Source organism: Rattus rattus, chromosome 5 (assembly GCF_011064425.1).
Source record: "Rattus rattus isolate New Zealand chromosome 5, Rrattus_CSIRO_v1, whole genome shotgun sequence".
In the NCBI taxonomy this organism is placed as follows: Eukaryota; Metazoa; Chordata; class Mammalia; order Rodentia; family Muridae; genus Rattus; species Rattus rattus.
Genome location: NC_046158.1, coordinates 7,395,918 through 7,418,911, shown reverse-complemented (window position 1 = coordinate 7,418,911; position 22,994 = coordinate 7,395,918).

The window sequence follows — 22,994 nt, the reverse complement described above, 5'->3', positions numbered from 1 at the left end:
TGGTCAGAGGTGCATTTTGAGTAGGAGAGGAGGCCCAGTGCTTTATAAAGGCGCTCCCTGTCAAGCCTGAGAAGCTGAGTTTGATCACTGGGACCTACCTGGTGGAAGGAGAGAGCTGACTCCTGCAAGCTGTCCTCTGATCTCAGCATGTGTGCCCACACATGCACACATGGACACTAAATAAGTAAAAAAAAGTAATAAAAAGTTTAAAATAATGTTATCAAAAAGGAGAGAGGAAAAAAGGAGTTATGAGGTAAGAGTAGCAAATGCTGCAAGTGTGCATGCTGGGTAAGCAGTGTGTGGAGACACCATGACACAAAGCGTGTAACGCATGCTCATGGGAGCTGGAGAGACAGCTCCACAGTTAGACCATGTACCGCTATTACAGGTGACCTGAGTTCAGTTCTCAATATCTAACTGACGAGACTTACAACCTCCAGCTACTCCTACCCCAGAAAACCTGATGTCTCTTCTGACCTCTGAGGGCATCAGCACACACATACACGGGCACGCACACACACACAGTTCAAAGCAAAGCAAGACAAAAACATGCTTGAATGTTTTAGCGGGTGGCCTGCCTCTGATTTTGTTCGACTTTCCATAGAATCTGAGTTTTCTCCCCTTCTGTGTGCCCCGAGACTGTGGGCTGGAGGACTCCGTCCGCTAACTAAGCTGGCCTTGAGAACGTGGGCCTTAGCTGTGGTTTGTGTGCATGTGGGGTAGGGGTGAGGTGGTGGGATCGGGAAGAGGAGGGGTGTAGGGAGGTCATTAAGTCACTGGAGACATTACTCTCTGAGGACCCCGGCTCACCACAGTAAGCTGCTACGGAGGAGTGAATCTGATTCTTGAGCTGCTTGTTCACTGGGTGACTTCCTGTCTCACTGGGTGATCTCCTTAGACATATTGCCACCATGACTTCTTTGCCATAGATTCCACCACAAGCCACATCAATGCAGCTGCCACAGGATGATCTCCAAAACTGCTGGTTAGTTATAACCTCTCTCTCTCTCTCTCTCTCTCTCTCTCTCTCTCTCTCTCTCTCTCTCTGTTCCCAACCTTGAGAGTTTTGTTACAACAGAAAATGAGCTAACATAACTATGCTTTTCCACTTTGACATGTCCTCCCAAAAACAAAGAAGTCTGAATAAATACATAGATATTTAGCACACGCCCTTGGTTGATTGACCAAGGAATACAGAGATGTTCAAGGAAACCTAGCTGGTGTCCTGGAGATTCTATGGGACGCAAACAAGTCACCTAAGCCTGTTCCCTCTTCTGCTGTGTCCACAGATACAGATGGAAGGGTGGGTAGTGATAACATTAGGTTTTATTAAAACATTTGCCATAACATATTATGCAACTTTCCTTGCAAAATGGATTCACCTCAGGATGAAAAAGAATCTTCTTGGTAAATGGAGTAAACACACACACACACACATACACACACACACACACACACACACACACACACACACACGCATACACACACACACACACAGAGGCACACACACACACACTTACACACACATTCACACACACACTTACACACACCACACACATGCATACACACACACAGAGGCACACACATGCATACACACACAGAGGCACACACACATGCATACACACACACGCACACACACATGCATACACACACATTCACACACACATGCTTACACACACTCACACACATGCACACTCACAAAGGTACAACCACACTCACACACATGCACACTCACAAAGGTACAACCACACTCACACACACTGTACACTCCCACACTCAGGCACACACATGCACACACACACATTCACACACACATGCACACACACGCACACACATACACAGACACACACATACTCATATGCACACACAAACACATATACATACACACACAGGCACACACACACACATTCACACACACATGCTTACACACACAGAGGCACACACATACATACAAACACAGGCACACACATGCATACACACACAGAGGCACACACACATGCATACACACACAGAGGCACACACACATGCATACACACACAGAGGCACACACATGCATACACACACACACACACACACACACACACACACACACACACACACCAGGTGAAGAGCAAAGGCCGGCTGAAGTGTTGTGCAGGCAGTGTTTGCTCGTCTTTCATTTAACATCTTTAATAATGATCAGCAAGAAGGATTCCACAGCACACTAATGACATTTGCATATGATTCTTAATTGGAAGGTGTTGCTGTCACCAAGAAGGCAGAAGAATGAAGCAGACGCCTCAAAGGGGGCTAAAGACATCGATGGAAAAATAACAAAATGAGATTTGGCTCACAGGGAGGAAGACAAATTCAATTGGGAAGAAAGTCTAAAACAGGATATTCCCCAGAGAGCGAGAGAGAGCAATGCAGAAATAATGCTGTAAGCAGCTTGGGCACAGCGAGCTTAGCCAGAGGTTCCATGGAAAATGGCCAAGCTCCTGGAGGAGACAAGAATTCCTGTGGAGGGAGCCCACCTCAACCTCTGCCATTCTGGGATACCTAGAGACATCATGCTGAGCCTCGTAGGTCTCCGTAGCCTTGGACCTCTTGTCTGGAAAAATGGGGGAGAAAAACCTGGGAATTCCTTTTCAAAGTCATCCTGACCTTTTGGAGACTGGATGCCCAGTTCCCAGAATCTTTATCCCCGGGGAGGGCAGCAGAGCCAGGACAGGATGGCCCTTGGCGAGCTCTGGGATGCAGGCCAGTCAGGCTGACTGAAAGGCACTCTGTTTTCTGGATCCAGCGAAAGAAACAGCAGGTTTTGGAAATGGGCTCCAGGAAGCAGGGAGGCAGGGAGGCAGGCTGTGCCCCTCTGTGAAGGGTGCTTTGCTCAGCCTTGCTTGGAGATGCCAGTTATTTTCCCTCTGAAGAAAATCTGGAGCAGAATGTTTGAGGCTCTTCTTGACTGGACAGAGCCCCTGTCCTGGTATTTACTCTCTTGAGGATACTTTGGTGGGTCTCTTAGGGTGGCCAACTTCCTCCATGGGAATAGAGAAGATAGTGTCACAATTAGACACTCCATTAAGACGATTCTCCTTGGATGCTTGTATGTCCAAAATCATGGACATGGGTCAAAACAGCAACATTAGGGTTTGGATGTAGCTCAGAGCTTACCTGGATATGCGAAGCCCTAGGCTTAGTCCCCAGCACTGCATCAACTGGGCACATGTCTGCCATCCCAGCACCCAACAGATGGAGGCAGGTAATTCAAGGTCGTTCTTGACTGCATAGGGAGTTCAAGGCTAGCCTGGGCTACATGAAACTCTATCTCAAAACAAACAACAGCAAAAATCCCCCAGCAACAAGAGGTCAGCAAGCAGGAGGCAGGAAATCCATCTAGGGTCTCAAGTCTAATTCAGTGAGAGGTCTGGCTGGCTGGTCAGGAACTTTGGCTGGCTGGTCAGGAACTTTGGCTGGCTGGTCAGGAACTTTGGGTCAGATGGTTAATTCTGAACTAGCCAGACACTGACATGTGACATGCCAATCACTGGAGTTACCAGTTTTACAAGAGAGTAGTGTGTACTCATGGATGTCTGAGCCTGAGGGGACAGGAAACTCAGGCCTCCCCCTAACCTCCCTGAGGAAGGACCTGGGGACAGTCCTGGCTGAGGGGTAGGGAGGGGTGGCTGGAAACTAAAAGCAGAAAAGGCATGGTCTCAGCATTTATCCTGCTTCCCTGTCACTCTGCCAGGCGACATTGACATCCCTTCTTGACCCCCATTTGTAAGCAGAAGGCATGCTAGAATATGAAGTCTTTCTGGAACTCACTCTATAGATCAGACTGGCCTCGAACTCACAGAGATAATCATTCCTCTGCCTCTGAAGTGCTGCCATTGAAGCCAAGTGCCACCACAAGCCAGCTCAGTCTTCCCTTCGATGAAGTCAGTTTTCAGTGTCTGTCATTCAAAAGCAACGACTGTGTATCCTCTCCACCAGACATGGAGGTACCAGGAGTCCCTGGTGTCCTTGTCCTGGGATGCCCAGTGGTTTGGCTCCTAAGGAGCACTTTTCTTTGTTCTCACCTTTAGAATTTGACATTTGGTGATTTGTGACCTCTGGTCACAAATGTCATCACGACAGAAGTGATGGGCATTAAGTTTTGAAGGCACAGACTGGAAACCCAACTGTGTGAAGACTGATGTGTGCCTGCAGACTGATGTGTATCTGTGGAGAAGGCTCTTAGTGTCTCCGGGCCTCAGTCAACTCGGTGACAGCACTCACCTCTGAGGGTCAGGGCAGGGACAAGTGCCCTTCACAGTCGCAGTGATGAATGTCAGTGTGTGTGTGTGTGTGTGTATGTGTGTGTGTGTGTGTGTGTGTGTGTGTGTGTGTGCACATGTGGGTGGAGGTCAGAAGAAAGCTGTGGATGTTATTCGTCAGGAGCTGTCAGTCTGTCTGTTGTTAAGACAGGGTCTCTCACTGGCCTGGAACAGGCCTTATAGGTTAGTTTGGCTGGCTAATAAGCCCCATGGATCTACGTGTCTCTACCACCGGCACCAGGATTACCGGTGTGCACGTTGTGCCTGGCTTTTTCTTTTTCTTTTCTTTTTTTCCCCTGTATTTATTCCTGATGTGTATGCTGGATTTCTGGATATCAATCTTGGGCCTGCCAATATTTTACTGACTAAACTGGCTTCTCGGCCCTGTAGGCATTATCTTACCACTAAAACCTGAAGATACATTAAAGTTTGTTTAATCTTATATTCATTTCTAGAAGGCCAAACTCTTCTGAAACTTTGAGATCTTGTGGAAATTGTTCCCTCTCTGGGCCTCATTTTCTTCATTTGTTGAAGAAGAAGAATTTCCTGTAATCTCTAAGGCCTCAATTCTCTTCAGAAACCCATGTATCTACGACTGAGGTGGGACAGGGTGTGAGAATGCTTCTTGGTTGTCTTTGAGGTGTCAAAATGACATCCCTCGGAAAGGGTAGAGCCTCGGGCAGAGGGAGGATGACTTCACGGGTCTGAGGAGCAATGATGGATGGAATTTAGGAAGAGTGGATGTAGACTAAATATTGAGGAAAGCTGTCTGACAGTGAGAGATGGCCCTCTTATGAATTCTCAGCATCTGCACCTTAGATGTCAGAAACCCAGATGTCTGGAGCTCTGCCTTCCACAGGAACCAAGGTTTTTTAAGCACTTTTGATGGCTTTTGTTGGGAGCAGAGCCCTTGGGAGTCTTCTGTTCACCAGTAGATACTAGACATGGTTGGATGGAGAACTGGGATCTAAATTTGTATCAAAATTCACTGTAGCCTCTTTGCAAGGAACTGTGCTTCCAATGTGCACCCAGCTAGGTCAGCCTTGCAGAGAATCCTCTCTGCCCCCTCTGTGTCTGTCTGTCTGTCTGTCTGTCTGCCCCTCCTCTCTGTGTGGGTGTGCATGTATGTGCATGTACCACGACACATATACAGAAGTCAGATGACTACTCCATGGGGCAGATTCTCGCTCTCCACCTTCACATAGGCTCTGGGGATTGAACTCAGATCTCTAGACCTGTACAGCTTGTGCCTTCACCCACTGAGATGCCAGGCCCCACCAACTGTCACATTTTCTGCCTGGAATTGGAAAGGAAAGTGACCCAGGCTAAGCTTGCCACAGGGAAGCAGATGACAGAAAGTGATTAGGCAGGAAGGGTGGGGTGGTTTGGGGGCAGGCCCTAGTCTTTCCTTTCATTTCAGTCTTATCTGTGAAATGCAAAATAATGGCTACCATGCCCGTGCCCCACCCTGACTTCCTGCAGCCTCCCTTCCGCTCTGGTCTCCCGTTTCCCTTCCCAGTAGTTTTTTAAGAAGAGGAAGCTCAGAGGTGTCTGGAACTCAGCTGCCTCTGGCAGATATCCCTGTGGTTACAAGGGACAGCTGAGGGTGTGGTCCTCCAGCCAGTAGCCTCTTACCAAGGCCTAGGAGCTGCTGATTCACACACTTTTCCAAAAGAGAGATGAACTTCAAAGAGGCCTGAAACTCCAGCTTGGCAGTTTTTAATAAGCCTCAGGATGCAAGAACTCTGAGCCCCTTTTGGTCTCAGGCCTCAGGGGTCTTCCACCATGACTAGGTAGCAGGCCATGCTATCAAGTGGTGGGGTATTTAATGGACAGCCATCTCTGGCCCACATGGCCCTGGTATTAGTTACCCAGACTTTCTGTAGAGTAGCGATCTGGAGGTGAGGTTCCCCAGTCCCCGTCTCATTCCTGCCTCTTTGAGGCTCCTGGCAGAGGAAGCCAAGGATCTGGGATCAGCTGTGCATGCAGCCCACAATCAATATCACAAAGACAAATCTGCTGTGGTTGACTCCAGGCTCTTCTGTCACTAAGTGACGATGAAAAATGACCAACGCTCCAACACATTGCGTTTTCGTCTTTAAATCTTCCTACAGAAGTGGCGTCAATACCAGAGCAGTAAATAACCTCTGGATAGCAGGAAGACACGAGAACATTTTTTCTTCCTTGAAGATAGATGTAGCTTTTTGGGAGGCCTTAAATACGGAAGCAAGGAATTAGCTCTCTAAAATGCCCCACGATGACTGGCTGACTTGCTGGTCCTCGGAGGGTGATTTGAATATCTAACTCCTCTCTTCCATCAGTGTTCTTTAAATAACGGCCCTTGGCTCTGAGGACCAGAGGCCCCTTTCCAAGCCCTAATGAATCCATCAATCAAAGTGTTCTGTATCTTCTTCCTATGACCAAATTCTGTGGGTCCGAAGGGGTAAGTTGAGGCAGGGGGAATTTCAAATTTTATCTAACTAGTAATCAGGCTATCTTCATCTTTAACAAGAAGACCCAACCTGTTCACTTGGGCCCTTAAAGGAAGGTTACACAAGAAAGTTGTGCGTCACCATCATCAGATGCCTTCAGATGCCAAGAAGTTTGTGACACGGGTAGAAAATAGCCCTGCAGAGAAATCAGCCTTACTTTTCCATGCCAGTTTAATGATAGTCACTGCTACACACTGAGCAACCACAGTGCCAGGGCACTGCATGAAAAGAGTTACACGCATGCTCAAGGGAGTCCCAGAAGCTAACCCTGACCTTATTTTACAAAGGAAGAGACGTTGCCATAGACAGAGCCAGGCAAGAACAGCAGGACTAGGCTCCACCCCAGGTCTACATGGACTATGAGAAAGCCAAGCTCACTTTACCACTTCTTGCATAAGTTGAGTGAGGAATCTAAGGGTTCATGATCTCTGAGGAGGCCCAGCCTTTACAGTCAGTTTTTCTGTGACTACTCAATTACGTGTATAGACTGTATCTACCCCTCTAGCTTTCATTAGATGTCTTCTACAAGCAGGGCAGTGGGAAGGTGTGGAGGGAAGGTATAGAGCCACCCACCCTCAGCCCCCCACCCCATGCACACACTGACTTGCAGGATGGCTATTGAACATTGAGCATCATTTCCTAGCTGAAGCCAATGACCTCAAGTTTAAGATGTGTCCAGACAATCCAAAGATAGGAAATCAGGAAAAATTATGCGTTTGCAGACACTAAGCAATGTGTGTTGTGTTTCCTTTTTGCTTGACAAGTGAAGAGAGGGGTTATACATTCCTGTCCTTTCCCATCGAATTATTTAAAAGATAATTAATCAGCACTGGTGTGCCTGGCACTGTGGGAGGCTGATATAAAACATGCAAAGAAGAAGAAAACAAAGGCGTTGCCTTGAAAGAGTTGGTAGTTACTCCAGAGAGAGGATGGCTGGCCAATGAAACAGCCTAGCCAAGCAAACCTGAAGATGGGGGCTAGACAGCTTCAGGGTAGGAGACACAGCAATGAAGATCGAGTTTAAAGACCTCTGGTTTAATTCCCCAATGGTTTAAACCAACTGTTGGGAGTATGGTAAGTGACCCAACTTTGGATTAGAGGCTCTCTTAAAATGCAGTTCCATCAAGAACTAGCATTTGGTCTAGGGGGATTGCTCAATGCTTACAATGCTTACCTTGCAAGGGTGAGGACTGAAGTTCAGATCCCAGCAATGTCTTAAATGCAGGGGGATCCTCAAAGCAAGCTGGCTGGTGAGACCTGATATATCAATGAGCTCTGGGTTTGACTGAGAATCCCTGTCTCAATGAGTAAAGTGGAAGAGTGATTAAGGATGATTTCCATCATCCATCTTGGGCTTCCACATGTGTACATGCTCATGTACACATGTACCCATCCCCGACATGTGTCCCCTCACACTCAAACATGTAAACTTATACGTGTATACTATGCATCCATGAAAATTGAAAAAGAAAAAAGGGAGTATAGGTTCCATAAATTGGACCCACTCAAAGAAACAGCTTGTGCATGCCTTGCTGACCAGGAGAACACTCAAATCTAATCAAGGTGATCACGACCTAGCCTCTGGATTGACAAGGAAGGCAGCCATGTAAAAGATTGTGCTCTAGCTTGTCTGAAGAGGAACTGTTAAGAGAAAAATATTGGTCATCAACAAGCACAGAGAAAGAGTCAGAAAGTGGGAGCTGACCAGGGTTCCACACAAAGGAGAGAGGCTGGCTCAAGCAGCATCTGCCCCAGCAACTCTTCTGCAGCAAAATCCCTTTCAAGAGCCTGGGAAAGGGGTCTCAGAGCCCGCATAGGCAGAAGGAGCCCCACCTACTCTACTGAGGGATGTGAGCCTCCCAAGTTCATTTCAGGCCAACGGATGTCTACAGGAAGATGGCCACTGAACTTCATTTACTTGACACTTCTGAATTAACAGGGGATGAGACGTGGTCACAGTCAATGTGTCTGTTATCAATGGGCCTAAAAACCGGTGAAGGGCTAGTTTTGAGTGTGGTTGTTAAGGTGCTCCCGGAACATTGTCATGTAGGTTGCTAAGCTGATGGGAGTTTCACCTCCCTGATCTTCTCTCATTAGTGTAGCTGGGGCCCTTCCTTTCTTGTCACGAGCATCAGAACTCAAAGCTTTGAGAGCCAGATTCTCAGGCCATCAGCCTTAGATTGTGTATTATAGACAGTCCTTCATTCTGGTCTTTCTTTGGATTGGCCATACAACTGGGGCTGGGAGCTGGGGGTCACCAGCTTGCAGTGTGGATCTTCTTAGCCTTCACAATCATGTCTGCCAATTGTCACTGTCAATTCCCTCTCATCTCTCTATTGTCTATCTGTTTGCCTGTATCCTATCCTATCTTATCCATCCATCCATCCATCCATCCATCCATCCATCCATCCATCTTCTATCCAGATATCTTACTGACTCTGTCTTTCTGGCAAATATTGATACAGGTGAAGAGAGAAAGATTTGTGAATACCCTAGAGACTGAGACCAAAAGCAAGACCACAGCTTATAAGAAAAGATCACGAAACCCAAGGCAATGCTCGGTCAATAAAGTGCTTGCCAAAGTTGATTCACAGAACCCACATTAAGTGTGGATGCTGGAGAGATGCTCAGCAGTTCAGGGTGTTTACTGTTCTTGCAGAGGACTAGAGTTTGCTGTCCTGCATCCATATCAAGTAGCTCCCATGCACCTGTAACTCCAAGTCCAAGGAAATCAATGCCATCTCTGGACTCTATGGCACTTGTGTTCACATAACCACACAAAGACACGAACTAGTACACACAATTTACAAATGTGATAGCATGGAATTGTAATCATAGTGGTTGATGGAGAAGCAGAGAAAAGGAATCCTCAGGGGCTCCTGGTCAGCAGCCTAGCCTACTTGGTGAGCCCCAGGCCCTAGTGAGAGACCTTTCTCACAGAAGAAGAGCCAGACTGGTCATGACACTTGATGTTGTACTCCGGCTTCCATATACACATGCATACACAATACTACTACCTACTTATGTATATCTGCACATGAACACACATACATATACATGGAAAAACATACAAAAGAAAAGATAATGAAATAATCATAGAGGAATTTTAATTCAGCAACATGGCTGCTCTCTGATCACATCCAAGACCTTCTAGGTCTGTGTGGTCCGGCTGAAATGCAGATATGCCACACACCTTTAATCCTTCTGGCTGGAATACAGATATGCACTTAGTATACAGTTTTAATCCCCAACAATGACATCTAATTGAGGGACAGACAAAGTGATGAATCAGAGAAAGATTTGAAAGAATGAGTAAAAGATAGGATATGCCCAACTCTCAGGAGAAAAACTATTTAAGAACAGTGCAAGAGGAGAGAGTCCATTCTGCCAATCGGGAGTCAGTGCAGTCCAGTGCAGTGCAGTCCAGTGTAGGGCAGTAGAGTCAGTCCATTTGTGAGTTCATGCAGTTCAGTGCATGTCAGCAAAGACAGCTGAAATCAGAAAATAAGAAGGATTCAGAGGATTAGAACAAGTTGCCAGAATTAGTTTGAGGCCAAGCAGAGCAATTTAGTGAGAAGTAGAGAGAAGCCAGATTGAATCAGTAAACTTAGAGAGGAGTCTGAACCAGAACAGCTAAGTTGAACCAGCCAGCCAGAGCCCAGAAAGAATAGAAAGGGTGAACATGTTCAATAAGCCTCTGAAATGATAATTACATCTAGAGAAAAAAGTTATTTATTTATTTATTTATTTATTTTTACAAATAATAGCAGGACACACTGTTGGACAGAGTAAATTTCCCCAGTGCGAATTCAAGCTGTGTGACCATTTAGGGATGGTTGTGGATGTTACTCAGTGGTAGACCATTTGCCGAGGCTGCACAAGACAATGGGTCCTCAAGGTACAATCATTGAACCCCCACATATATTGATATCAATGAAAAAACTAGGTGCTTGTCTTGTTTTAGGGTTTCATTGCTGTGAAGGGACAAAATAACCAAGGTAAAAGAAAGCATTTAATTGGGGCTGGCTTATAGTTACCATTGTTGTCATGGTGGGAAGCATGGCAATGTGTAGGCAGGGATGGTACTGAAAGAACCAAGTGTTCTACCAGAGCACAACTGTTGCCTGCAGGCAGCCAGGAGGAGGCTCTCTTCCTTAATGGGCTGAGATGGAGCATGGGACCTCAAAGCCCACCCCCACAGTGATGCACTTCCCCCAACAAGGTCACATCTACTCTAAAAATGGCCATGTGTCCTAATAGTGCTACTCCCGGGGTCAAACGTATGCCAACCACCACAGTACTGAAGGATAGGTGAAGCATGCATTTGTAATTTTTAAAAATAAATTTGTTAAAAATGTCTATACATGAGTTTTATATTCATACGTGTGTGTGTGTGTGTGTATGTGTGTGTGTGTGTGTGTTTGATCTCTAGGTAGATATAACCCTGTATATATGCATATGAAGTGAATAACATTGCTTGCTTATTTCAGGGGAAAATAGACTTTTCATTGATTACTTTAAATTTTGTATCCTGTAAGATATTGCCTGATGGAAAGTAAAGGGAAAATATCCTGGCGGCTGGAGAGATGGCTCCACAGGCAAGAGTGCCTGATGCTTTTGTAGAGGAGTTGAGCTCAGTTCCCAGCACTCAGACCAAGTGGCTCACAACCTTCTGTACCTCCAGCTCCAAATGATCCAACACCCTCTTCTGTTTCCCATGGGTCCCCCACTCACATGCAAATACCCATACACAAGCATATACATTCAATTAAAATTAAAGTAAAATTTCAAGAAAAATATCCATTAGTACATTGGTATCAGTGCAGGAGAAGACACTGAAAAGAAATTAGTGCAAAGTTGCTGCTCATCTCATAATGTCCCGGTGGCTTGCCACACCTCTTGAGACAAAGTCCAGACTCCTATGGGCTCTTGATCATCTGCACCCCTCTTCTCAAGCCACACCTTTCTTATTATTTAATTATTAATAGGTGTGTTACATGCATGTGGGCACACATGCCATGGTGCACATGTGGAGGTCAGAGAACAACTTTGTGGTACTGCATTTATGTGCACCTCAGAGAGCAAGCTCAGGAGAGTAGGCTTGTGCAGCTAGCCTGTTTTATCCACTGAACCATCTTGCTGGCCCATATTTCGTATTTCCACTGTAGTTTCACAGTGGCTTTCTAAAGTCGTGTGTGTGCGTGTGTGTGTGTGTGTGTGTGTGTGTGTGTGTGTTTGTGTACATACATGCTATGGCACAACTTCGGTGCTTGTTCTCACCTTGTTTTGATGTGGTCTCTTGTTTGCTTCTGCATGGTTAGCTGGCCCACGAGCTTCTGTGGCTTTTCCTGTCTTTGTCTCCTATCTTCTTGTGGGGGTACTGAGATGAGACATGCACACCACAGAATGTGGCTTTTACATGAATTCTGGGGATCCCCACAGTGGACTTTTTGAAGGTCTTCAAGCAAGCCACCATCTTGCCCTATTTTCAGTTTGTATTGAGGATGTTTCTGAGTTGTGTTTTTTTTTTCTTCTTCTTCTTCTTCTTCTTCTTCTTCTTCTTCTTCTTTTTCTCAGAGATCTAGAACTCACTCTTCAGTCTGACCCACTCTGTTGGCTGCACTCTGAGAACTATCCTTTCCTGGGGCAAGCACTTTGGTAGCTGTTCGTGGTGCTGAAGGTCCGTGTCATGCTAGGAGCCTGGTGTTGGAGTTAAGGTAATACTAACTGCGCTCGAGGGAGGAAGCAGACACATGATGCTTATTGATACACACTTTCATTCTTTCAGTACCATTTGTACTGTATGGTCATATTTATCTGATAACTGTAGACAAAAATGAAGCACTTAAAAAATGTACTGTTTGCTGTGTGCACTAAAAGCTTTTCAGACCCATGGGTTGAATATGTGTGGGAAACGGACACTCAGAAACAGATATAAAAAGTGTTGTTTAAAACAAGCTGACTTGAGCTGGGTGTGGGGTGTGGCCTTTAATCCCTGTACTCAGGAGGCTGAGGCACATGGATTACTGTGAGTTTGAGACCAACCCGGTCCACATAGTGAGTTCCAGGGCAGCCAGGATTCTCTCTAGAGAAACCAAAGGAAAACAAAACAACAACAACAAAAAAAAACCTGTTGACTCCTCTGCCCTTGGGCATCTGCATTGATATGTACACAATTAAAAATAATAAAACAACGAATCTTCCACAAAAGACCTCTGGGCCTTCTGTAAAAAGAATGTACCCGTTACCAAAGCAGGAAGTAAGAAGGCCAGAGGGAACGAGATGGTATCGTTCTGGACAGAGGATCATGACCCAGACCGGGGAGGTACTGAGCAGGTGGTGAGAGCTGATGAGATTAGAAATATATTATGTTTGCTAGAACACTTGGGGCTTTTGACCAGTTGGGTGGCACACCATGCATGCTAAGGTTCCTCCAACACAGAAAGCAAATCCCACTCTGAGCCTCAAAGGTTGGGGGTAGGAGGTGATATTCAGAATGTGGAAGCTGCAGTCAGGTTTCTTCTCAAGAGGTGGCTTCATGGAGCTTACCCTGGGTGCAGAGTGCCAGGGACATTCTCATGGAGTCTGGGCCACTCAGGCCATGCTGCTGGCTACCTTACCCCTGAGTCTACATGAATGAGCCAGACACAAATAGCATATCCATACGAGAGTAGAATTGGGAACATTTTTCATTCTTTTCACATACTTCTGTGTTTTATTTTCTATTTTTAGTTGATAAATATAGTTCTTATAATCAAGGAAAAAATATCTCTTTAAGACAAAAAAAGAAACCGAATGTGTGGTGGGTCATGGATTTGGGGAGATGCTGTGTTTACTATTAATGCTATTCCTGCTATCTATCCGATTCCTAGTTCTTATTAAACACAACTTCTGATTCTCACTCATTCACTCACTCGTTCATTCATTCATTTATTCATTCATTTGGGAGGGTGAGTGGGATGGGCGTGTTTGTGCCAGGACACCGACACAGAGGTTGGAGGTCCTCTGATAGGAGTCATTTTCCAACACGTGGGCTTAGGTCATCAGTCTGGGTAGCAAGTCACGTGTCCAGCCGTGGCTGCTCACCCGGTCCTTCCTCAAAAATCTCTTATGAATGTGAGCCTCCCTCAACGCTGGGATGCAGCTGGCAGCTCCGTTTCTGTGGCCTCAGGCACAGAGCTGGGCACCTCAGGCTTAGGCACCCATTGGGCTTTGATGGCCATGGGAGTCATCAATCTGACAGTAACACATTGCTGTGATTCCAAACTTTCTTTACTCACCCCAAATGTTTTGAGGTTTTTCCGTCTGACAACTGCCTGATAAAAACCAAACAGAGAGGGGCCTCACTATTCTGAACTACGTAGGGAAAACACTTGGTTCTTTGTGACTGTCACCCACAGAAATAGAAGAAGCAAAAGGCAAGGCCCAGACAACTCTGCTTGCCGGAGAGTGGAAGAGACACAAGTTTTGTGCCATGAAATCCATGTTGGGCAGAGGCATGGTAGCCCCGAGATAGGCAGCAAGTTGCAAGGTTGACAGTGGCTGAGCCCTGACCCAGGGTACACGAGTGCCAAGCCCGGGGAAGCAGTTCAGGCAGTGTGAGGTCTCCAAGGTAGATGTCCCAGGAGGGTCCTGGTCCAAGCTCCCTGGCTGTCCTTGATTCTCTTTACATGTGTAAGGACCGATGTGTGACACTGAGAGCATCTTGGTCCTGGAGGAGAGGGATTGAAGTCTTTGGAATTCCCTGTGGAAAATGATTTCTAAATGGGAAGAAGGGTTACCTCCTAGGGGGAGCATCAGAGTCTCTAGGAGCTTTTCTTATCTCCTTTCTATCCCCACCTCCCACATAGTCTAATTTTAATGCCTTAGGGAAAGTGGGACCCACTGCCTGTGACAGCTACTATTATTGGTGTAAGAGATTAGTCATTCATTGAGCGGCTACTTACTGAGCTGTAACCGTGTGTGGGGCGCAGTCTCAGCCTCAGGTGCACTGAGACTACACAACCTCTTGAGCTCCCGTGGTTCAGATTTTGTTAAGGCAGACAAGACACCATCGCCACAATGTATTTTTTGACTATAATACTATGGTTTAATGTGAGCCGCTCCAATGCTCAGGGGTTTCCAGTGTAGTGATAGTAAGAGGTGGGCCCTTTAAGAGTTGATTGGGCCAGGAAGGCACCTCCTCTAGGAATGTGAGCAAGGCCATTGTGAAAGAGGCTGCCGGCTCCGCCTTCTATCTTCCGGCTGTGAGGACACATTTCCTCCCTTCTGGAACATTGTGTCGTCTTGGAAGCTACAAAGTAGCCCTTCCTCTCAGACAACTGCAGGCATCTCACCGAACTTTCCAGGCTCCAGGTCCTCGACAAAACCAAAACCAAAACCAAAAACCAGTTTGTTTCATTTCTAAATGACTCGGCCTCAGGTATTTTGTTACAGAGAGTGGACTGAGACACTTGACCAATGGAATTATGGGTAGGTCTCAGCTCCCACATGCCCCCTTGGCCAGCAGCCCTGGTGCAGAGATTGCCCTACAGGACCACACACACATGGTGGCCTGGCAGGAAGTAGTCATTTAAGAAGGTGAGTTGTCAGCCTCACTAGGGCAGAGACAACGTTCTTCCTGGTCACTATGTTCAAGCATCTAGCTCAGTTCCTGACTCAGAGCCACTGCTTAATTAAATACATATCGGACAGATGGATGAATCAAGGAAGACTGATGGGTTATTGACTTACCTGGCTGGAGTTTGCACAGCCAGAGGCTTGGGGTGTGTGCGTCGGGGGCGGGGGGGGGGAGGATGCTCCTGAGATAACTTTCATCATCTGGTGCCCCTGAAGCACCTAGACAGTGTGAGAACCTCCTTCTCTTTTGCCAAAGGGCTTCGCTGAGATAACATTTAGACTCAGCGAGTGGATGAAGAATGAAGTCAGGGAACAATGTGATTCTCAGTCAGGGAGTGTGGCATAAAAATGTGCAAAGCTTTTTTTTTTTAAGTGAAAAAAATCCCAAGGAGTCCCAAAAGAATCAGAAGAGTTGGGTCACCTAAAGCCCCATTTTTCCAAGACTCCATGTGAGGAGATCGGATTAAAAAAAAAAACTAAAGATGTGGGAGCTGAGCCAAAGAGATGGCTTAGCAGCTAAGAGCACATTCTGCTCTTGCAAAGACCCAAGTTTGGTTCCCAACAACCACATTCAGCAGGAGTTCACAATGGCCTGTAACTCAAGCTCCAGGAGGTCTGATGCCTTGGTCTCCGAAGGCAATGCACTAATGTTCACATAGCACCCAGGGACATAAGATTAAAAAGAAAGATACATGCTACCAAAACACAAAGATGCCTTGAGTTGGTGGTGCAGGATCAAAGCGTGGGTCCATGCTGCTAGCATCTTGGGCTGCAGGTTGGGTGGGGGGCTGGGAGATGAGGAATAGCAAAGCTTCATGTTCTCACTAAGCACATTGCAAATTGGTTTTGTAAATGCACAAGCCCTCAGGAGCTCCTGGTGCTTGGCTGGTATTCTCCAAAATGCATTCTGTGAAAGCCAGCAACATGCAATCTTTCTAGAAAGCAGGCGCAATTGTCCAAAAGTGTAACTTCTGGGGTGTTTACCATGAATAGTGATGTTTTTCATATTCCTGCCCATTTTCTTTGTTTAATTAGCATTTTCCCATAAGTGGCCTTGGACACACACACACACACACACACACACACACACACACACACACACACCTTCTGTCATGCTACCAGAAGGACTGGTTGTGTTCATTCTGTGGAGAATGTGGAGAATCACCTGCTCCTTCCTGGGTTCCAGTCTGTCACTCGAAGGCCTTCCTTTACGAAGTAGACTCCTTGCCTGACTTGGTGGCTTGGTAGGTAAGTACACACACATACACACACACATACACACACATACACACATACACACACATACACACACACACACACAGAGAGAGAGAGAGGGAGAGAGAGAGAGAGAGAGAGAGAGCGCATAAAGAAATGAAAGGAGGAAAAAAAGCAGGAGAGGAAGATAGTGCACAAAAGAGATCCTCTCTTGCCATTTAGTTTCTAGTGTTTCAACAGCATTTCAAGTGAGCTTTTTACTTGTCAGGATCAAACATGTCTTGACAGCCACTGCCTTTTGAAAGAGGCATAGAGGGAACCGTGTAAGGTCACCTGCCACTCTGTTCATTAAGGCACGCTCTCCTGTACAGCCCAGACTGGTCTCTTGTCCTCTGTGTAACTGAGGATAACCTTGAACTTCTGGTCTTTCTATTTCTACCTCCTGTGCTGGGATTATAGACATGCACCAGCACACCCGGTTTATGCTGGGGTGGAACTCAGGGCTTCTTACTAGCCAGGCAAGCACCCTACCTACTGAGCTAGGTCTCAGGTCTAGTAGACGACCACTTGTCTTTGAGCTCTGAGGTATCTGGACCACGAACCCTGAGTTTCCTGGGGGCCTTACCCAATCCCTTTCTAGTTTTAGGGATCATGAAGCCCCATGGGGTGAGATGACTGTGGGGCCAAAAAGGAGCAGCAGGAGTTTGTGCCTCACTGATGAAGCCCTCTGTGATCTCCAGGCCACCTCTCCAGGGGCCGCACTCTACTCTTGAGATCTTTTCTGAGTCAGAGTCTGGAGAGGTGAGTCGAAGTCCTCAGAAGGCAGAGAGTCTCAGCTGCTGCAGCGACCTGACCTGGATTCGTATTTCCGGTGGGGGCATCACGAAGGTGGAGTGCATTCAAGTCCAAGACAGAGCTGTGTTCCCACCACTTCCCCACTCAGGTCTGTCCCTCGGCTTTGTTTCTTCTAATGACCCCTCCACCAGGGCCACCGAGCCTGCTGGGAGGACTCTGAGCAGTGACAGGTGCCTGCTGCTCTCCAGGCCCTGTCTGCCACCCTGCTTGCTCTATGGCGGCAGCCACTGGGGCAGGTGGAGGGCTGCGTGGCCTCAAAGGACCTCCCACAGGTTCCATGTCCTTCGTAGAGATCATCGCCTTCTTGTGACTTAATGAGGCCGAAGTCAGAGAGGACCTGCAGAGGCCGGAGGGGTTGTCTCACCCTGGCAACCATCACCCGCCTCCTTCCTCAGGAGCACACCAGCATCCTTCCCTACCCTCCGAGCTGAGAACTTTAAACATTTCTAACAGAACTCAGGCATTCACAGTCCTCAAAAGAGTAAAAGAGACCTAGAAAGTGCCTATGTCACACCCTGCTCACTGTGTCTGCCCTCACCTTCAGAGGCTGCCACATGCAACTCTCTGAGTTTATTTCCACTAATGCATGCCCTGCTGTCCTCTCCCCCCTTGTCTTTTTCTCAGAACATTAACTTGGCCCCTCCTTATCTCCCTAATATCATAGTTTCTAGCTAAGTCACTACCCAGTGTTTACTGACTTATCACTCATATGATGTTAGTGCAGGACTTCATGTGTATTTGTACATGCATACGCAGGCGCACATGTGTGCGAGTCACGTGGAGATCAAAGGATAACCTTGGGTTCTGTCCCTCAGAAGTCACCCACTTTTAAAACAAGATGTTTAGTTATTTGCGTGTGTGACTGTGCATGTGATGTGTGTCGTGTGTGCAGGTGCTTGTAGAGACCAAAAGCTATCAGCTGCCCCAGAGCTGGAATCAGTATGTTGTAAGCTGCCTGGTGTGGGCGCTGGGTCCTCTGGAAGAGCAGCAAGGACTCTTAGCCACCGAGCCTCCTCTCCAGCGCCTCCATCTTGACCGGCTGGCCAAGGAATCTAGGAATCCGCATTTGCATTTCCCCAGTTCTGGGTTTACAAGAGTGAGCTGTCATGCTTGACTTTTATGTGGGTTCTGGGGGTCGAGTTTGGGGCCTCGTGTAACATTTTACCAACTGAGCTACACGCGACCTCCCTGCTCACGGAAGCTGGCAATTGTATTTTCTGGTAAATCTGTATTCCTGTCAGAGTTCCGTGGTTTTCTATATGTGTTGTGTCATAGCTTAGGTTCTTACTGATATATAAAACACCCAGCAAACCTGCTGGTGTCTTTTCTCTGTTCTCTCTGACCTTGGCCCAAGGGGGCCTGGCTGCCGTGGCTTGTCTGATACCCACTGGTGGATCAGACAGTGTGCACCTCTCTGATGTTACAGGACACTTCCTGGATTTTCAGCTTCCCACTTCTTAGTTTCCTATCTTATTCTGATGTAGCAATCCTCTGAGGGTTTCTTCAGAACGGGTGCAGGGCAGGCATACTTGGCGAGGTGTAATTAGTAATGCTTGGAGATACTTTTCCTGGGAACCATGAAGATGCTCACCATGTCTTCTGGTGGCCAGTAACGGGGCTGGAAACTCTAGTCCTGATCCAGGATTATTCGTGGGTGACATCCTTTTGTGGAAAGCTTGTGTGTGTGTGTGTGTGTGTACTTGTGTGCATGCATGTGTATATATGTGTGTGTATATGTGTGCATGTGTGTTTATATATGTGTGTATATGTGCATGTGTGTGTATATGTGCGTGTGTGTGCATATGCGTGTGTGTGCATATGCGTGTGTGTGTGTGTGTGTGTGTGTGTGTGTGTGTGGTGTGGAGGAGACCAGAAGTGTCCGCCTGACTCCTGACTCTTCACCTTATTTTTGCTTATTTTGTTTTTATTTTGCTTTTGACCTGGGGCCTTACAATGTAGCCTGACAGGCCTGGAACTCACAGGGATCCACCTGCCTCTGCCTCCTGAGTGCTGTGATTACAGACATATTCCTTCACACCCTTCCGCATCCTTTTTTGAAACAGAGTTTTTTCCTGATCCCTGTGGGTATCAATTCAATCTGGCAAGGTTGAGGTCCAGTGAAACCCAGGGGCCTTTTTGTACCCTCCTCTCCCGTTCTGAGACTGCAGGCTTTTTAAAATGTGGGTATTGGGGATCAAACTGAGGCTCTTGTGGTTTTGTGGCATAGATGACCAACCTCTCTTTGGAAGCCTTCGAAGCATTTCAGCCCTGAGCACACCAAAGGCTCTCTAAGTCCCGAGATACGTGCCCTTTGGCTGGGGACCCATGTGTTACTTCTTGAGTAATTTTCCCCTTCTTTTTTGCCTGTTCTTTGATGGGAGCTCCTAGCTTTGGTTATTGAACTTCTGGGTTGTGTGAACAGAATAACTGCCTTCAGGGTTCCTGTGCCCTAACCCCTGGCATCTGTTGAATGGGTTGCTTTGCTTGTCTGGCTATGGCTTTGGTGGGGAGACCATGTGGAGGGGTCTCAAGCTGAGAGATTGCCATGGCTTGTTTCTTTTGGCCCAGGGGAATCATAAAGATCCTTATATCACAAGGCAGGGCTGCTACAGTTAGGAAACCATGACAATGGCAGCAGGGGCTGCGAGATGTACCTTGGAGGAAGGGCCAAGAGCCAAGGAATGAAGGAGACCTTTAGAGGCTGGAAAAGGAGACTGGAGAGAGGGCTGAGCTGCTTAAGTACTTGCAAGTGTGAGGACCTGAGTTTGGATTGCCAGCGCCTATATACAAAGCTAGGCTGGGCAGTGCATGCCTGTAATCCCAGCGGGAAGGAGGTGGAGACAGAAAGATTCCCCCGACTCGGTGTTCAGCCAGTCTAGCCAAACTGGGCAAGATCCAAGTTCAGTGAAAAAATAAGGTGGAGAGCATGTGATGAAGACACCTGATGCCAACCTCTAGCACACACACACATGCAAATACACAAATAACACATGCATACACAGTCATGCACACATACACAGGCACATACACACATGCACACACACATGCACACATACACACAATCACACATACAAGCTCACACATGCACACACATACAAGCGCACACTCAAAAAGCACACATCCATCCCCATATATACACCCACGTCCATGCCCACACATGCATGCATACATACATGCCCACACATGCATGCATACATACATGCCCACACATGCATGCATACATGCCCACACATGCATGCATACACACACAAAATAGAAACTGGAAGAGGTAGGGAAATAGATTCTCTCCTCGAGCCTCCAAAAGGAACACAGCTCTGCCAACATCTTGCTGAATTTCAGCCCAGTGAGACTCATTTCAGACTCAGGACTCCCAGAAGTTGAAGATAACAAATGTGTGTTATTTAAAGTTACTAAGTTTGCAGCCATTTGTGACAGCAGCCACCGAAAACACAGGCAGGAACCAACAAGCATCCACTAAGTGGCTGATGCTCCTTGGTGTCTTGTGTCTTGGTGGAGGCTATCCCGAGCCTTCAGACGCCGGGGGCTCTGCTTTTCAGGCAGTCTCTCTGCATGCTCGTTCTCACTGAGACACTGGTTTCTTCATGTTTCCATCCACTAGCTGGCATTCCCCTAGGGCGGGCGCTGTGGGTCTGGCGTTTGGGTCTATGGTCTTGGGTCTGTCCTGAAGGCGTTAATGAGGGTATGGTAGGCGAATGACGAGATGAGTAGACGAGCTGTCCCAGACAGCCCTGGCAGCAGGAACAGTAGGTCACGGGAGTCATCAGCCATTTCCCAGAAGCGAGATGCAAGTAAGGCCCCGTCAGTTCCCGGGAATGCAGGGGCAAAGCCAAGAGTTGAAGCCAGCACTGTCTGACTTGACTACCCTAAAGCCCATATATTCAGCTCCTCCATGTCCCTCAAAGTCTGTGTGCTGTAACCTCAATCCCCGGTACTTGGGAGTGTTGGGGGGAAGGGACTGAGGGGAGGTGCGCTCCCGTCCTTGGTGCTTGTGAGGGGATTAATGCTGCTACCGAAGGAGTGGATTATTACAACAGTTTGGATTGGGGAGATGGCTCAGTCAGTGAAGTGCTTGTTGTGCAAGCATAAAGAACTGACTTCAAATCCCAGCACTTACATAAAAAGACAGGCATGGGAATAAGACCCTGTTATTCCAGGACTAGGAAGGCAGAGTGAGGGACAGGCAGAGGCAGGCTGGACTATGTGGGCTTGAGGCCAGCTTGTCTACATAGGTCTACACAGTGAGTTCCAGGATACCCAGGGCTATATAGCACACACACACACACACACACACACACACACACACACACACACACACACACACACACACAGAGACAGAGACAGTGACAGAGACAGAGACAGAGACAGAGACAGAGAGGTGGAGGGTGACCGAAGATACCTGATAATGAACTCTGGTCTCCCTACACAGGCATGAACACATAACACATGCACAAAGCACATGGGAGCATGTGTATACACACACACACACACACACACACACATAAAGTGAGTTCTGCTTCATCCTGCTTGGGCAATCTCTTTCTCTCTCTCTCTCTCTCTCTCTCTCTCTCTCTCTCTCTCTCACACACACACACACACACACACACACACAGAGGTTCACAAACTCACATTCACTTACACAGTCATATACCTGTACACACAAAGGAACATAGATGTACACACAAAACATGTATACACAAAGGAACACACACACAGGTGCACACATGCACGTTCATTTGCACACTCATATTCCTGTACACACAAAGGAACACACACAGAGGCAATTTTAATTTCCACCATGGGCTTTCATAGGACGAAGCCCTTCATCAGATGCTGGACCTTTGATCTTGGACTTCCCCCATTCCAGAACTCTGACCAATGAATCTCTGTCCTTCATAAAGTCCCCATTCTCGGGTATTCTGATACAGAAGCATAAAACATTACGACAGCCACTAAACCAAAATTGTCCCTCCAGACTGTCTTCCTCTGGCCTCTTCCCACCTGACTGTTCCCACCCTTAGCTGACTTCTGCCCAGAGACCTGCCACTCCGGAGGCAGGAGCATCTTAATTAGGCCACCCTGCAGCTGTTAAGGGAGCTGCCTGGTCCCGGGTGGAGGCGGAGGCTTCAGTGACGAAACCCGCACTTAGCTGTGTAGGGGGCTAGGAGCCATGGGAGCTGCCAAGTCACTCCGGGATTCTCGGGATTGGGCTTCGGTCCAGAACTGAGTGTCATCCTTATTATTGTTTTATCTAATCTGTTCTGAAGAACAACCATTTTGAAATTGGGCAAAAATACTGCCTAATATATTTAAACATATATATTTTTATTTTCGTATCATTTTAAAAATAAACGCATGGATGTACATTTTCCAAGCCCTGCCTGCTGGATCCCTAATGTGATGCAACATGACTCAGAGCTAAATTTAAAGAGAGAAGCACATATGTTTAACGCAGGCACCGGCTTTCAATCTGGGGAGAAACGGAGTCAAAGGGATT